We start from the raw sequence: 14,451 nt of genomic DNA, 5'->3' as shown, positions 1-14,451 counted from the left end.
AAGGAGGAATTAAATACAGGTAGATTTGTTGGTTTAATTGTAGGAAAGTTAAAAATTCCGTATTAATGGCTGTCAGCCAATGCAGAATTGAAGGTAAGTGAATATACAGAGCAGTATATACAGGTCAGGAGACAAAAAAGGTGCCTCTTTAACCTTTGTCAAATGTCTGTTCACTCTTTGCTGTTATAAGTGCCTCACTTACATGCTGTGTATCAGAATCTCATATCTAAATCTTCATTCCACTTAATTCTGAGCACATTTTGGCAAACAATAAAGAAAGTACAATCACAAGAACTGCTAATAACATTTTTGTTACTCAGATTTAACAACCATTAAACTGGTTGGCATTGTGCTATGAAGAGAGAGAGATGGGTGGTGGGTGGTCTTTGATGGATGTTTATACCTATACAAATAACTCGATTCTGACTGTCCAAAACCGAAAGCTTTTTCAAGGCTTTGTACATTTATAGAAAAGCACAGCTTTTGTTTGCTGTGATTTAATAGCTTTAGCAAACATGTAGCCAAGATGGTTTTTGAATGGAAGATGACCCTTGAAGCTAAGTCACCTTAGTCAGCATATCAGAAGGGAAATAACTAACTATGTGTGGGCACTGTAGGACAACTGTTGTTATTTTGTGCTCTGGAGATATAATGCACTAGGGACACAATACTCCTTGATTTAAGTTTGGATAAAGATAACCACTTCTCTCTTCTGGTTACCTCCAAAGATAGTCTTATAACACATGCCCAGACACTTGCCTAACTCTAGCCACTGATATATAGTAAAAGATTAGCTCTTTTAATAATTGCCATAAAAACAGAAGAAAAAGCTTGGCATATTCTAAGAGCAATTAAAGATCTATACAATGTCCTCTGAAAATGAAGAGAAAGGAGTGACTCATTTCATCAATATTACATTGCACCATTCCTGTACTGTTCTATATGCTGTGAAACTTATTTTGTAATCGAGTTGCTTCCACTAGTAGCATTATTTGCTATTACTATTTGCATTCCAGGTAAAGATGAGAAAAACATCATAAAATACTACACCTTTTCCGGGGTGGTGGTGGTCATTGCCTTATCCACATTGAACTTTTTATTAACACAAAATGTGTTAAAATGAATTTTTAATACATTGCCTTCTGAACTTTTTCATCATCCTCCCTCTTTATTTAGAAAATGAAAAATTTTAAATTAAAAATATACGTAGTAATCAGTTTACCTTAAAAACTATATACAGTAATCACTTTAAATTAAAAACTGTATATAGTAATCAGTTCATATGACCAATAATTACAATTGTATTCAGTTTACAAAGTACTTTCATAACCCCATTTTAAAAACAGGAAAATTCAGGGAGGAAACTGGCCAAGATCACTTAACTGAAAAAGATTATTTTTTCTTTTTAAATTTTTTTTTTTGGGGGGGAGGTGGTTGGGTTTACTCGTTTACTTATTTTTAGAGGAGGTACTGGGGATTGAACCCAGGAACTTGTGTGTGCTTACCATGTGCTCTACCTCTTAAGCTATACTCTCTCCCCTGAAAAGGATTCTTAATACAGATTGCCTAAATCCTAGTTCTGTGTTTAACCCATACAATCTTTCTCCTTTTATAACTTCTATAAAATTAGACAAGTCTGGTACTTAATTTTTATATCAGATAATTCATCTATTAAGATCATAAAAAGAAAACTGATTCTGAAATTTTCAGTGTATGTTAGTTTCTATGTAAAATTAAAAATAAAAATAAAACTTTATCATTAAGAAATGAGAATTTTCTTGCCAATAAATTTATGCTGTTGCATATTTGTTTGCTCCCATGAAAGAGGACAGTAAATATAAATGATGATAGCATTAGACTGCATTTGATCAGATTATAAAACATACCACTCCTTAGGACCATGTTAAGTAAACATGGAGAAATTTTGCAGACACTTCAGAATCTGTTATTCCCTCCTTTGCATAACTTTTTCTTGATTGCTTTATTCTTATATTTTATATTATAGTAATTTATGTACAAAACTTACTTAATAGATTTTAAGTCACTTTGGGACCTAGACAGAAAGGCGCAAGCCAGCCTAAATTCTAAATCAAATGACTAAAATGAATTAGGGTTAGATGTGCTACAGTTGGCTTACAGTTTTTGTTCTTGGGGAAACACAGGAGTTGACACCTAAACAATGTATGCTTATCCATTTCGTCATTCAGCAGATACTTACAGAGTTCTTAGTACATGCCAGGGACTGTGCCAGGTGCTTGATACATGTCAATGAACAATAGAGATATGGTGTCTGCCCCTATGAGCCTCAGAGGGATACTCAGCCAATAAACAAGTACACATACACTACAAAATGTGCCCTTTAGACAGAAAGATTTCTGTGAGATGAATTAATCTATGAATACATCTGTGAATTAATACACCATGTTCAAGTGTTTGGTCTAGGAATTCAGTCTGGAATTTCACCACATGCAGGCCATCCATGAACACAGCCCTAAACTCTTCTGGCCACATTAAAGCTTCTCTTATTTTGTAGCATCTGAGAAAAACTGATATTTGGAAATAATTATAGCAATTCAAGCAATAACCAAACACATAAAATAGTGGAAGCATTCTCCCCAAATCTAGTCAAAATTTAGACTTTTAAAAATATGGTCAATTAGATAATAAAATTAATATTTTAAGTCAAGCAAAACTGTTGATAGAGATTTCTCAAAAATAAGACCAATTCATCTTGGGTAAAATTTCAAGTAGCTAAATTATTACTCATTTTTTTTAATTTAAAATTTTAACTTATTAAGTTATTTATCTGTTGTTATTTTTTCCTTTGTATCTTCTCAGTTCCTTCTTTGAAAATAAGTGTGATGATTAAATTTACATGTCAACTTGACAACGCCATAAGGTTTGATCGAACATTATTCAGACAAAGATTATTCTAATGTGTCTCTGAGGGTATTTCTGGATGAGATTAACATTTGAATCAGTAGACCTAGTAAAGCAGATTGCCCTCCCAAATATGGGTGGCTATCACTCAATTAAGTGAATACCTGAACAGAGCAAAAAGGCTGAGTAAGGAGGAAATTCTGCTTGACTGCATGAGATGGAAGATTAGTCTTTTCTGGTCTCTGGACTTGGACTGAAACTGAAACATTGGCTCTCCTTAGTTTTTGACTGAAACTTATACCATTGGCTTTCCAAATGTGTACCAGCTAGACTCAAAGGATAGGCTATCAAATGGGGAGAATGTCATGTGCAAAAAGAAGAGAATTATAAGAGAATGGGATATTGCAACTGAAAAAATGTGAGAAGTCTGACTGTTCAGGAAGGCAAACAAAGTATGAAGAGCCTTTGGATTCCATATGGTTAGTCAGTATTGCAAAACTCATTTGTTCATGGCAATATTTTTTAAAAATCGTAACATATTGGAGGAAAACCAACATATGGGATAATACGTTTGTTTAGATTATAGTAGACGGCAAATAAAAATGTTCTTTAGGACTAATTAGATACTCTGAGAAATAATAAATATTTGAATCACATGCTTTAAATACAATAAAACCTAAATATCACAACAATTTTTGTATTATTAAGATATATAATATAAGCAGCTATAACCAAATAGGCCGTGCAGTATATGACAATTAATGAGACACAGCTGCCCCTGCCATCAGTGCACAGATTTCATGAATAAAATGATCTCCTATGCGATTGCCTAATGTTCAGTATTCTGGAAAGCTGTTAGCTAAAATCAACTGTAGCATGATAATAGCTTTCTAACATATATATACTTTACATATCAGAAATGGAAATATTGTTAATACCAATCTTTTTATTAGAAGTTATATTACCATCTCACAAAGCAAATCATCCTTGGGAAATGTTACCATGGGCAATTGGGAACTTTAATTAGGGGGAGTGATATTATCAAACTTTTATTTTAAAGGGTTCAATGCAGTAATTGTGTTTAGAAAGAAAAGAGGCAGATGATACAATCCTTGGGAATTATTTAGAAAATAGTTGGGAAAATCCAAGAAAATCAGGACGAGTACCTGGATTATGTTGCTTGTGGAAATAAGGATAGGAAATTAGAGAGAGAGTAACAACTTAGAATAAACCTGACTTAATAACCAGTTGTATCTGATAGTAAGAGAAGGAAAGGAACCAAGAAAACCTTACCCCCAGATTTCTGTTTTAGAAGATGGACTGTGTCATGTTGCCATGTTTCTTTGCTGATAGTGACGTTTTGAATTTTGGGAGGGTGAGTAGGGAAAGGAAGATAGAAACACAATTGACTAATATATGATTACATAGAGTCTGGGAAGCATATGGCATGTCTGGCAAGCAGTAAATGCTCAGTAAATGTTCACTGAATTTACGAGTATTTTGTTTAGTGCCCAGAGAGGGAGTTGAGTTAGAACTATAGGTTTTGAAATTATGGACGCTCGATGGTAGCTGAAGTCATGAGGATAAGTGAGTGAGAATATGAAAAGTGATATATACCTTGTTTTGAATCCATAGGATGCCTCCTGTGGTTGGCAATTTAAAGTAAGACCTTGAACAGAAGAGTTTTGGTGGAGTGAGTTCCATGCTATTCCTAGTCACCTTCCCATGACTCACTTGCCCTCTAGAAGCCCCAGATCCCCTTCTTTTTTGTCTAGCCTCTTCTCCACACCCCACACTTTGTCTAGCCTTCCACTCTACCCTTTGGGATAATACATTAAACCCCCAATTCTGGTTGCCTTCCTGAGTCTCATTTCTTTGTGAGCTCCTGTTTATATGTATGTAATTAAAACTTTTGCTAATCTGTCTTTTGTCATTTTAATTCACAGGCCCTCATCATTTTAATTCACAGGCCCTCAGGCACTGAACCTAGGAGGGAAGAGGAAAAAATTTTTTTCCCCCCTCTGGAAACTGTTAAGACGAATCTCATTTATCTATTAACTACATTTTGATAATGTTGTTATTGTTACTATATTATTGTTACTCATTTTTATTTGTGGTGAATTGTCTACATTTTGTTGAAGATATGTTATTAAGCTCTTGCAAACCCTTTGAAGGTGATATAATTATTTTTTGGTAACATTTTAAAATTTGTCAAATTTCTGTGTTAACTATTTTAAATATATTTTACTTTAAACATAGGAAATGTGACCTACAAATACAATGTCAACCAGAAGATAACTAAAATCTTAGTAAGTTTTCTCTTTAGCATTGGCTATATTGTTTGATGGCATTTTTAGCTTTCTCTCCAATTGGCTTGGCCTAATAGATTCTTAAAGTGTTTTTAGATTTGTTTCTTCTCAGCAAAAGCCTAGTTGAACCAATTGCTTCTTCTGTTGCCTTCTTATAGCCTGAAATATATCAATAAAAGCATTAGGTTGGCAGGAGTCTGTTGAGTACCCTGGTATTAGTGTAGGGGAGGAAAAATAATTTTCTCTCTACCCTTCTGAGCTCTTGATTGAGGACCTTCACCCCTTAAACATAAAATAGATTAACATGAGAAAAATAAATAGAAGTTTATTAACATGCATGCCTCACATAGGAGATACCCAGGGAACCAGTGTCTTTCAGAGATGGCCCAAGTCACCACCTAAAATACCATCATCAGCTAAAAGACAAAAAAATCTGGGTGGTAGTAGAGGCTAGTTTTGGGAAATTACCAGATAAAGCACAGTAAACAGGGATAAGATTTGATATGCAGATTTAAGTCCCTGCCTTCTCCATAGATGAGGTCCTTGTGATTCAGAGTTATCCTTCTTTTCCTGCTACAGAGGCAGACACAAGTGGAGAGTTCCCTTAAAAATGTAAGTGTTCCTTACGAAAGGGTGGCTTTGACTCTGTTTTCAGAAATGCTCTGGTGTCTGCAGTTTGTTGAAATATTCAGCTCAAAATAATCCTTATGCCAAAGAGGCATATTTTTGGGATGGCACATTCTGCTACCCTTCTTTAGTTTGGGAGGAAAAAGACCCCATAGTCAAACATTCTTCTACTCTCTGGTACCACTTGCATACTTTCCTCTTGGGATGGGGAAAGGAGAGTGATGTTTTGAATTAAGTTAAAAACAAATAAGCCAAAACACACCTCCTTAGGAAAAACAGATTAAGTTGACAAGTTACAGCTGTTGTATGTACTAATCAAATAGTACTAGAAATGAGCACAGCATAATGTTTAGATTAAACTGAATAGGCACAGTGAGGTTGCATAAAAGTGCCAAGTCAGCAAACAAAGAGTGGCTCAGAATTTGGCGACTACAAAGAAAGAATTGGAAAACACTTGTGTCTGTCTAGTGTTTGTTATGGCTGACTTACTGTAGTTGGTGAGTGTGTGTGCGTACATGTGCATACGTTTTAATGTGTAGTTTTAATTCTGGATGGCAATATACTTTTAAAAATAAGTTTGATAACTGACAGTCCTATATGATTCAGTTCTCTGGAGTTCACAGTTTAATATGTTTTTTTAAATAATCCAGGTATATTAATTTGGTTATAATTAGCATTGAGGAAAACAATAGCAAACAGAATTAAGTCAAATATTTTCCCCCTTCGGAGACTGAAACAATTGTGCAACTTGTGGGATAACCAGCAAAAGATTAGAACAATTACTCTCTGTCATTGGAAGGCCTGTATATACCTGTGGTTAGAAGAGGTCAGGTTTCCCAGAGGGAAGTCATTTGTCCCCTTCCACACAAACCGGTCTATCAGCAAGTGATGGAGGTTCTGTGAAATTAAGTACAATTTCAATAAATTGGTACAACCTGAAATCAATATCTGACCATGAGCAATCAACAGTTCAAAGGCCTGGAGCAAGACTGAAGCTATTCAGAAACCAAATCACTCAAGTGAAGAAGAGGAAAAAGAAAAATAAACTTTCTGTGGATTGTACATGCACAGCTGAGAGTTTCATAGTTTTAAGGATTCTCCTTTGTTAAAATAAATATTCTCACTATATTAAAGGATTTGGGGTGAATAGTTCAGACAGGAGCCTCACTCTTCCTATAGCATGCTTGTGCCAACTCAAGTGCCCAAGTGGCCAGATGTGACTGCAGGTGGTTCCATGTGTCTCCACCGCAGCACTTGCAGGCACAGGCCGGTGATTGGACTAATGGCCTTGGCATGATGTCATCTTATCTAACTGGGTGTTCTTGTCCTGCTGTGAAAAGCAGTAAGACCTGCCCTATTATTTCACTTGTTGGGGTATCTTCCCATGAATCCAAAATAGGAGTTGTCTGTTCTCATCAACTTTTATTTCCTAAATAAATATCTAATTTATTTATCAAAGCCAAGTTAAGTTGACATATATATATATATATATGATTATATTTTTATTTTTCAGATTTAAAAACTATATGATGTTCAGATAATTTTAATATTACTTAAGATTTATTAAAATTAAAATTAAAAATTAGAAATTTTACTGATCCTAGATACCAAAATGTCTTTTATAACATGAAATAATTTTAGAGAAAATAACCATTATATCACTATTGTTAGAAATGTCTAAAAATACTAATTTTTACATCAGTTTCTAAAAAAAAAAATAGGATTTGGAAAAGCACTGACATTTTCAAATTAGTGACTAAATTTTTCACATAAAATACTTTTTATAATACAATCAAGAATTCACACAAAAATGTTAGAGAAAAAAATTTTTTTCTCCCTTAGTGTATATATACACCCTTTCAGAATCCTATTGATTGTAAACAATTACAATTAAAAATATTGTGCCTGTATGCTTATTTGATATTAAAAAAAATGTAACGCAAATTGATTCATTGCCTGAATTTCCAAAGGATGTCATTGACTAAATAATGATTAATATTGAAATATCTCTGTTTTTTTACTTATGAGTACATTATCTGTGGGAGACCATATTCTAGTGACAGATTGGTAATTTGTTTTTACAGCTTGGGTTTTAGTGACACGTTCTAAAGAGTTAAAGTACTTTTATAATCAGAGTACCTCATTATTAAGAAGATTATTTTAACTACTTTCATCCACTTATTCTATTTTTATGAATCTTCATACTTGGGCTTATAGCAATTATGGACATTTCTAGTTGTTATAATGCTTCTCCTGGATTTTGCTAGCACCAGGAAATCACCTATATTCTATGAAAACAGCTGGACACTTTTGACACAGCTTTTGAACACTCCTCGTCTCTCCTCATTTTTAGTGGAATGTTTTTCCTTTCCTGAAAATGATTAGGACTTGATTGTGCACAGCATCCTTACTGCTGAACGTGTCCTTAGCATTTTGTGTAATTACAAGTGCATGAATGTATACAAAAAATTATTTCTTTATAAACACCACATGTGTGAAGCTTGTACCTTGTGCTTTTGTTCTGTGTCTGTCTGATTAAAATATATAAATGCCATCCCAGTCAGCTTTGGAAAGTTTCAAAGATACTTCATAAGATCAAAATTTTAGTAGTTGCTTTCTCAAAAAAAAAAGATAAAAAGTCTCCCTTTTGCTCGCCCTGTGTATGAAGAAAATGTCATTATAAAAACTTCATTAATATGTAAATTGCAGCATTTTGATTAGCACTTGCAGACCCCTTTTGTTAAGAAAAAAGACGGAAGGAGCTAACCAGATTGCAATCATTTACATAATAAAAACTCAGTGGTGGCAATGCCACCAAGTAGAGAACTTAAAGAAAGCAAGAATGACTTTTTAAAACAGCTTAATAAAGTATTGGAATCACAAAGTACAAAAGGAGAGAAAATATTTTTCTGTTAACTGACAAACTCTATTTTAGGGGAAAATAACAGGTACTACAGATTATATTAAGATGATAGGAATGAACATGTAGCCAACAATGTCAACACATACATATTTTTTCAATTTAGAAGTCAATGTTTCTATCACTGCTGTTTGGGGACTTAAATGTAACATACAGGTATCTACTTATGAACGTAGTTTTGATAAAGAGAGGGTAACCTGAGAGGAGACTTCAGTTTGTTCTAGATATTGCTAACTCATGTTCATTTAAGTGATTGAAAACTATATTTCAGTTTGATGTGAAACATTTAAAACCATTAACTTTTTTAAAAACAGTAGAACAATAAAGATATTTGATCATTCAATTTGTAGCATGTATGTTTTGATACTTTGTAACCCCGGGGGTATTTTATGATTAGGTCATCTAAACAGAAATCCAAATAAAAAATGAAAACAGTGTTCTGGGTGCTTTGTTAGAAAATAATTTTTCTTGGAAATATATAGATGGCACTGTAAGGTAGGAAAAAATTTCTTTCCCTCTACTCACCTTGGGTTCATTGTCTCAGTGTTACAGAAACGACAGGCCAGTCAAGAAACAAGCACCACTCGGAGGGTTGGAGTACTCAGATGTATTATGCCGGCGGGCTCAGAGGGGCTTCTGCTCTGAAGCCCTGAGCATCTTCAAGATGTGCACATAAGGTTTTATAGGGTAAAGTACAAGCTTGGGGTATTTGGCCAGTAGGCATGGAACAGCTTTAGCATCATCATCATCACAAAAGTGGAGGCGGGGAGGCAGCAAATCAACATTCCAAAGCCAGATATGTATCTTTGAAAATCCAGCTGGCTAGCAAAAACACATAAACAGCAAACCAACACTAATTAACCTAGATTTACAAGTTAGTCTAGCAGAACTCAGATCAGTATTCCAATACTTAGACTTGTTAGCCCAGCCCAGCCTCTCCTTCACATTCCTAGACCTGTGAGTTATCTTGTTAGACCAGTCCAGCTTTTCCTTCACATCAGATCTTGCAAATTAGATGAACAAAGACATGTTAGCAAGAGAAAAACAGAAGTTTGTTAACATGTACATCTCAGACACACACGGGAGTGTTCAGTGTTGAGGAACTCGAAGTGGTGGTTAGAACTTGGGTTTATGTAACATCTTAATCAAAAAAATACATTTTTTTGAGTGGTGACAAGGTAAAGGGGAAAAAAACTGGCAAATTGTGGGAAGGCAAATATATGGAGATAAGGAAGATAAAGGCTACTTAGTAAACTTTGCTGTGTAGATTCTTCTGGTGCCACCTCTGGACTGGTAAGGAGCTAGAGTTAATCTCTAATGATTAACTTTTGTCCTTCCTGGTAAAGAAAAGAGAGGGAACCCCTTTACAAATGTATGTCCTCTATTTAGGCAAATAGGGAGAAGGGAGACAGCTTTTCTTATATCTGATTTTTCTCAGTTACCTTCAGCTCAAAATAATCCTTATCCCAAAAAGGCATATTTTAGGATGGCCCATTCTGCCACCCTACAACACAAATGGGACTAATGCATGGAATTTTCAAATTACTGCCTTTTTCCCGCCCCATGTCTTATTTGTTAAACACCTCTACATATTCATTTGTTGTACATCAAACAAAAATTCAAGACTGTGACTCATGTGAAAATATGACCCTAGGGATGTGAAATATAAAAATACTATTCAGAATTTTTAAAAGAATTTTCTTCATGGAGAAATCTGATAATGAAAACTGTGGGCAAGATAATAAAGTGAGCTGAGCAGAAGGATATGTTAACAAGAGACTGTCTACTAGTCGAGTCTAGCAAGGCAAAAAGCATACTTGGCAACAGCAATTTGTTTATGGCTCAAAGGAGTTCAAGAATTGCCTTTAACAGCTGATTGCTACCTAGAAGGGAGGTAATTCTGGTCTCAATGCTTTATCTTTTGTAATGTTCTTGTCTTTAGTGTCATAGCAATTAGGTTAGCACCAGAGAAACCTATTAATCATTTCTGTAACTGCTAAATTGCATAAGTGTGTCGATTTGGAATCTTGGGGTGAAAATAGAAGATTAATGAGCTGACCTCAGTTCAGTGTCATAATTCAAGAACTAAATATCTGGTGCCTGTCTTGTTTTACAGAATTGATAATATGGATTTTGTTCACTCTAAACTCTACCTTAATATCAAGTAGAAAATGGGGTGGGAGATTAGTTCAGAAGTAGGAAGATAAAAAAGAGATTAAAGGAATATTAAACCAAACAACACCCAATCAACATATTTTTTCATTGGTATAGACTAAAATTAATAATGGCTTAATGTGTTGTAGGAACTGCAAAAGTCTTCCCTTCCACATTCACTGCAGCGAATTTGATGAGTCTCCCAGGGAAGACTGGCCTCTGTATCTGCGACTTGACTGCTTTCATGTGGTACCTGCATGTCACTTGGATTCTGAGTCTTTATTAATCCTAGTCAGGTGCAGGCTACAGAGTCCAAAATCAACTTTGGTGGTTCAGCTCTCAGGAAGGTTTTAATAATTCTTTCACACCCTGGTCTCCCAGTGCTAATGACTAAGCCTGGCTTTGATACGTTTTATAGTGCCAAAAAATATCAACTCCTTAGTTAGGAAACTGTTAAACAGAAGGAGAAAAAGAAAATTTCTGACAGTAAGAAGACACTAGCCTAATTTATTATAGCTGGAATTGTTGAGATTTTTCTGACTGCATAGCTCTTCAAATGTATAGATATCTTTAAGAGTATATAGTTTGGAGGGATTTTTTTTGTTGCTGTTACAATTTTGTAGGTATTTTTTCTTCTACCTCAGCTGGCTTCTGTAAAAGAAATTCTATTATAATACAACCAAAGCAAATACTGGTGTAATGTCTAAGGATAACAACATCTTTTTATTTCCTTGAACCAAAAGGCTATTCTATTTCATTGGAAAAACAGTTCATATGAAGTAGTGCACCCATGGGGAACTTAATATACATTAAAAAAATTTAAAAAAAAAGAAAAGAAAACCTGCAGAAAAATTTGTGGTTTAGTGAAACCCTCAGAACATTTACCAACATTTTTGACATTTTAACCATAACAAAACTTTAAAAAACCTTTTGTTTAGAGGAAATCTCTCATAACATGGTTAAAAAAAAAAGACAGAGAAAAATAGCCTGCTGCCTCCAGCATTCTCAAATCTTTACATAAATCAAATGTTACTTGGCAATCAAGTGATAGAAAGGTAAAATATGAATATTAATATTTATTTACAAAATCTTTAAGGATACATAAAGTTGGATGTTCCCTTTGCACATTTCTATGTACTGAAAAGGGAGAGATCAGATTAATTAAAGTACTTGTAAAAGCTAACACTGGGTCAAAACAAAACAAGCAGAAAAAACCAAGAATAACTAAAAATCCTTCTTTTTCCTGAATAGTGAAATTGATCTGATTTTTATGTTTGTGACAGAATTAAATGGATATGTATTTCTGTTCAAAACTTTGGCTTGCATATTTAAGCACAAGTCATGACATTTATGATGATTAAATACAGAGTGAATATATAAGAAACAGTACTACCATTCTGCTCTACATCTTTGGTCAAAAATTATATATTCCTTTGGGAGCATGAGCTCTTGATATATTTGGAGAATTAAGAAACCAAGTTATGATTTTATGTCAATCTTTTGCAAAGTTCAAGCCACAAATTATTACATGCATCAAATAACAAGTAGTGTTTTCCATTTTAATATAGCTAGTAGGTAAGAGTTAAAATTTGAACCCAAGTTTCTCTGACTGCAGATTCTTACCTTAACTTGTGCATCTATACTGCCCAGCAGTGTGGCTCAGTGATGGTACCCCTTTTCTTTTATTAGCCTCCTTTTTGTTTGCAAGGTTTTAAATTTATGGAGCTTATGAGAATGAGTTATTTTGTAATATATTTGAAGTTTATTTGTAATTTGCAAGTATGTTTTTTTAGGTTAATTAAATTATTTGATAATTGTTTATTATAGATTGCTAGCTAATGATATGGTCATGAAATTTATCTTTGTTCTTTAAAGTATATCATCTCTGGCTCTGATAGAGTTTGTGAAGACTCGTTTGAGAAAATGGAATTCTTGAAAGTTATGCTGCAGATAATTGAGGAGACATTGAAATTTTCTAGCAAGGCAATAATAAAATGAAGGCCATATGTAAGAATATTCTAGTAACTTTGTATGAGGTGTATTGCTATAGAAAGACAGAAGTGTCAGGCAAGCTGGCACACTAATTCAGAACTCAAAGTCTGCATCCAGAATAATTCTCCTAAACCAATTACTCATCTAGAAAGCAAGTAATTTGTGCACACTTGAAAAAAATGAATCTTACCTTATTATTTAGTGATGACTGAATATCATAAAGGTCATATACATATATATATATACACGCATAGTACATGTCTCCCTTTTTTGTGATTTCTCCGTTCTTAAAGGTAGATTATATCATTAGGGCTTCAGAAAATTGCTAAAGGAGGAGGATGAGGCAGTGCTCATTATGGGTTTATTAAAACATGATTCCATCATTAAACACAAATACTTTGCAATTATTTTATTAAACTATGCTAGTTTCCATACCTGGGATGATTATACTCAGATAGTGAATGGTAACCAAAAAAATCACTGCAATATTCACATGAAGGCAAAAATCTAGCTTTCTTGATCTCAAAGAACATTCTATAGAAATGAAAAAACAAAGACCCCTGATTATTAGCCTTAGATATAGAAATGCACATTCCTCCACTCAGTTGAACTGTTTTGACCTGGGAAAGAAAAATAAGCTAGAATAACATGTTTAGAAAAACTGCAGTCAGCTAATCAATTTTCAGTAACTCTCTGATTTATATGTCTAATAACATGACTGGCAATTTATAGTCCCTATCACTAAATCTCAAAACACAATTTGCTGCAGCCATAAGCAATTTGTTTAGTGTAAATGGCCTTTAATCCCATTGATGATTGATTAATCTATAAATCACAAAAAGAGCCACATGAGCCAGAAAAAAATAATGTCCTAGCTTTCTTATTTATTTTTAATTTTAAATTCTCTATTATTACCAATAAAAAATATGTATCTTCCAAACATTCAAGATAAGAATGTTAATTAATAAAATATGAAAACTCTAGTAATTATTACCATTAAATCATTTTGAAACAAACTCAGCAAAACACACAGAGTTTTTGAGGGTTAGAAATACTTGAAGACAATTTAATTTCCTTGAAAATTTAATAGAATTGTGTTTGATTAGGTAGGCCATGAAAAAAAAACCTCATCTTATTCTCTAGAATCTTAAAGTTTCCTTGTCATTTTGGTAGGAGGTGATCAATTTAAAAATATTTCTGAGGAAAATAAAACACAAAGTAGGACATTTATTTAGAAATATGAAAGGTGGTCATTTATATATTTAGTGACAACATTTAATGATTTGTCAGTTTATTATATTTAAAGAGAGAAGGCAACTAAAAGTGCAGTGTGACTAAAAGGGAAAAAGAATATATTTGACTGTCTCTATTTCCTTCCATAGGGATGTAAAGCACATAGTCAAAACAAAATGTACATGGGGTTTTATTATGGTCTTGATGAATGAGCTTGTAGGTAAGGATGGTTATTGGAGGATTGACCATGACAAAATAAATTCATCAACTTTCTATACATATTGAAAATTCCATAATCTTGGCACTATCTTACTTAGAGTAATCTGCATAGATAAT

At 33.7% G+C, this 14,451-nt stretch overlaps 1 long non-coding RNA gene across 7 annotated transcripts in view; it reads left to right on the top strand.

Moving 5' to 3' along the window:
* LOC105073195 (uncharacterized) overlaps nucleotides 1-14,451 on the top strand; it is a 731,725-nt gene that overhangs the window by 164,404 nt on the left and 552,870 nt on the right. The window lies entirely within an intron of this gene.

The sequence above is a fragment of the Camelus bactrianus genome, chromosome 1 (assembly GCF_048773025.1).
Source record: "Camelus bactrianus isolate YW-2024 breed Bactrian camel chromosome 1, ASM4877302v1, whole genome shotgun sequence".
Lineage (NCBI taxonomy): Eukaryota > Metazoa > Chordata > Mammalia > Artiodactyla > Camelidae > Camelus > Camelus bactrianus.
Note: the sequence above shows the minus strand (reverse complement) of the source record. Positions and strands in the feature narration are given on the sequence as shown.